The following is a 4,197-nucleotide window of genomic DNA, read 5'->3' as shown; positions in this document are numbered from 1 at the left end:
GGAGCCTCTCCAACCAGTAGTAGTAGTAGTAGTAGTAGTAGTAATAGCAGCAGCAGCAGCAGCAACAGGAGTAGCGGGGTGGGAGGTGGGAGTGACAGTAAGGTTTGGTGGGTGATAATTTTTGGCAGCAGTGACAGTTCTTGTTGTTGTTGTGGTGGTGGAGATGGCGGCGGCGGCGGCGAGGATGACGACGATGATGATGATGATGATGATGACGATGAAGTTGAGGGCGGTGACGGTGATAGTGGTGGTGCTGCTTGTGGTAGTAGTGGTGATGATGGTGGCAGTGGTGGTGGTGGCAGTGGTGGTATCGGTGGTGATGTTCATCATAGAATCTACAGAAGGAGAAAGAGGAGGCGCAGCAGCAGCAAGAATAGTAGTAGTAGTAGTAGTAGTACTAGTAGTAATGGAGTGGCAGGGGGGGGGTGATAGTAGGGTGTGGTGTGGGTGATGATTCTAGTGGTGGTGGTTGTGGAGGTGATGGTTATAGTGATGGTGCCGGTCATCGTATGCAGTAGTGTCAGCAGCAACAGTAGTAGTAGTAGTAGTAGTAGTAGTAGTAGCAGTAGTGGTGATTGTAGTAGTAGTAGTAGTAGTAGTAGTAGTAGTAGTAGTAGTCGTCGTCGTAGTAGTAGTAGTAGTAATAGTAGTAGTAGTAGTAGTAGTAGTAGTAGTAGTAGTAGTAGTAGTAGTAGTAGTAGTCGTAGTAGTAGTAGTAGTAATAGTAGTAGTAGTAGTAGTAGTAGTAGTAGTAGTCGTAGTAGTAGTAGTAGTAGTCGTCGTCGTCGTAGTAGTAGTAGTAGTAGCAGCAGCAGCAGGAGTAGCAGCAGTAGTGGTGATTTTATTATTATTATTATTAGTAGTAGTAGTAGTAGTTGTAGTAGTAGTAGTAGCAGCAGCAGCAGCAGCAGTAGTGTAGTGGTGGTGGCGGTGGTGGTGGTGGTGCTGCTAGTAGTTGCTGTAGTAGTAGTAGTAGTAGTAGTAGTAGTAGTAGTAGTAGGCATCAGGTCATCCCTGATTGAGAAAACCCTATGATCAAAAGACACTCCAACCATAACCACCACGTCCTTCTTATGATTCTCACACCTTTATCCTAGGATCTCATCATCCAGTGTGTGTATGCATGCGTGTGTTTAAGATGCGGTTTCATATGACGGACATTCAGCTTCTGTTTCTAACAAGTCAAGCAATTAATTATATAAGAATCTTATTTGTTGTTAACCAAAGCTAGAATCTGTGAAAGATATTGGTAAGCAATTTACTTCAGGAATAAACCAGAACAGACCAGACTAAGCGATATCTAACCATCATGGAGCAGACCAAACTAAGCGATGTGTAGCCCTTGTTTTGATTTTATTGCTAAACTGTTATAAGCAACGAAAACAGTATTAGTTCAGAACAGCAATCTGTATATTATACTTAAAGCAAATATACTGTAAAACATCGTACAAATGTGATATTCGTCTTGAGAAAGTATCTTGTATAGATGTATTGTGCCAAAAAGTATATAAGTATACCAGTAGCCGAAGAAAAGCATCTAGAAGTGGTAGAATTGCTAAACCAGGATTTCTGCGTCTTTTCACATCATCAGTAACAAGAATCCACTACAACTGCTGGATACATTTCGTTTGCTGCTAATATATTTCTGTACTTTTTAAGTGACTGAGACCTTTGGCAATATGCCGTGCTTGGGAAGACCTGTCAAGCCAAGTGAAATCACAGTCATGGCCAATGTTGATGTTTCGTAACTGGCATATGTAAAAAGCGCCCACTGCACTCTTGGAATGGTTGGCATCAGGAAAGGTACCCAGCTGTCGAAAACATACCAAATCAGATTAGAACATGGTGCAGCTTACCAGGTTTCAGTCAAATCATCCATCTCATGCCAACATGGAAAGTGGACATTAAATGATGATGAGGATGCTGCTGCTGATGATGATGATGATAAACATCTGTAGAAGATGATTTCTAGTGTAGTGACTTTCTACTGTATTTCTACATTCAGTTAAATATACAGATTGCTATTCTGTACTGATATTACAAGTGTACCATAGCTATACCTTCTTCACGCATTATATGACAAAATCACAGACTACAGTATACACAAAAACTGTGATCACAAAAACACAAATTTCACAACTTCCAAAGTAAACACAGCGATGTCATTCGGCACACTGTCTCATGAAGGTCACTGATAGCTCTCACTGCGCACGCAACTGCATGCTGCCGTCTGTTGGCGCGCTACAGAACTAATCTAGAAACTTTCTGACACCACCTCGTCGTTAACATTAATGAAGGCGGCGAGCCGGCAGAACCGTTAGTACGCTAGACGTAATGCTTAGCAGCGTTTCGTCCGCCCGTCTTTGCGTTTTGAGTTCAAATTCCGCCAGTCGGGTCGATAAAATAAGTACCTGAGGTTGATGTAATCGACTGCCTCCTTCCCCAAAATTTCAGGCCTTGCGCCTGTAATAGAAAGGATTATGTTATCAATAATGAAAGGTAAAGTATTATCTTGATTAAATATATCAAGACCAAAGAAGCATATGTTTATGCGTGTGTGTGTGTGCGTGTGAGTTATGTAGTGTGTGTGGTTAAAGACATTCAGGCCAAGAATATCTGTTCATTTTTTCTATTCAGACGTTATAATTCAACGTACTCTGTTTCCGGCACCCCCACCTAATACGATGTTATTATTATTAGAATTTCACTGCTATTTCTAGCAGGTTGAGCAATACGGAGGGCGTGCTTTCATTGGTTGAACAGCATCAATGGCGCGTGTATGCAGCTTCTCTGTATGAATGCGTGCATGTACGTATGTGGGTGGATGTTAGTATGTGCGCTTGTCTATGCGTCTGCCTCTCTATGTGCATGTGCGCGCGAATGTGTACGTGTGTGTGTGTGTGTGCGTACCTTAACGTGGTTCTGTATTTGTGTATTTAAATACGCGTAAGAGACTATGTGTACGTATTTTTATATACCTTTAATTATCTGTAGTTGTATCTATGTGTGTGGTTGTGTGTATGCGCATAGGCGTCTCCGCCTCGGTATGAATGAAACTGTGTGTATTTTAGTATATGTATACATCAGAATAAATAAATGTGTACACACACACACACACATACGTTGTGTGTGTGTGTGTTTATGTGCCTGTATATACGTGTCAACGACTGAATTTATCTGAATACTTACATGTATGGATTTATATAAGAGTCTATATATGCGCAAACATTTAAACGAGAGAGAGAGAGAGAGACTGTGTGTGTGTGTTGGTGTAGCTCTGTATACGTGGGTATTTACGTATAATTGTGTGTATGTGTCTGCACGACTGTTTTTGCAGGTGTGTTTATATGAATGGATGTGTGCATGTGTTTACACTACCCGTATTGTGTATCAATGTATACATATATAGGGAGAATATATATATTTATATACACACACACACACACACACATATATATATATATATTCTTTTTACGTTAGTACACATAGTAAATCATTGTCTCTGTATATGTGTATGTATTTACGTATATATATATATGTATGCGACTGTGTATCTCGTATATTTGGAAGCTTGCATGCGTATTTGCGTACGCAATTATACATACAGACACAAACATATGCATATGTAATGCACAGTGTATTTACACACACACATACACACAAAAGCACACACATACATCATAGGTGTGTGTATTAGTTTGTCTTCCTGCATCTATGATTGTGTGCGAATATATATTGTTACATCGGCAACACAAGACTTGCCATGCACTGAAGACTCGCTACAACTTGTGACGTCATACTTGTTGCTATTTCTTCAGCTCGTATTCACGAACAGAGGGCTACCCCCGTCTTTCTGCTATAATTATGCTAGAGTTAACGATTGCAGCGTGGATTATAACATATTAAGCCATTAAAAAAAAACCCATTTATTATTTCTTATTTAATGTCGAAATTTCCGTCGCACGAACTGCGACTTGGTCACTGACAAGACCTCACTGCAGCACAAGTGACCAGGTCGTAGTTCGTGCGACGAAAATTTCGACACTAAATAATAAATAATAAATGTGCAAATGAAATTAACAGTGTTTATGTGTTCTTTATCGGCTATAGTGTTTTCCACGCTGCAATTGTCTAGTTTCGTCACACGTTCTCAGATCAAGTCACTCGAAAAAAATTTTTTTTTTTAAATTTAAAAAG

At 40.2% G+C, this 4,197-nt stretch overlaps 1 long non-coding RNA gene across 1 annotated transcript in view; it reads right to left on the bottom strand.

Moving 5' to 3' along the window:
• The window catches only part of LOC128250780 (uncharacterized), a 16,779-nt gene extending 13,519 nt beyond the window's left edge, over positions 1–3,260 (bottom strand). Inside the window, exon 1 of the long non-coding RNA XR_008266757.1 lies at positions 3,190–3,260. This is a non-coding gene — a long non-coding RNA (uncharacterized LOC128250780). The remainder of the gene's footprint in view (positions 1–3,189) is intronic.
• Positions 3,261–4,197: the final 937 nt, after the last annotated feature.

This window comes from Octopus bimaculoides, chromosome 25 (genome assembly GCF_001194135.2).
Source record: "Octopus bimaculoides isolate UCB-OBI-ISO-001 chromosome 25, ASM119413v2, whole genome shotgun sequence".
NCBI classification, from domain to species: domain Eukaryota; kingdom Metazoa; phylum Mollusca; class Cephalopoda; order Octopoda; family Octopodidae; genus Octopus; species Octopus bimaculoides.
The sequence above is the reverse complement of the archived record's forward strand: the minus strand, read 5'-3'. Positions and strand labels throughout refer to the sequence as shown.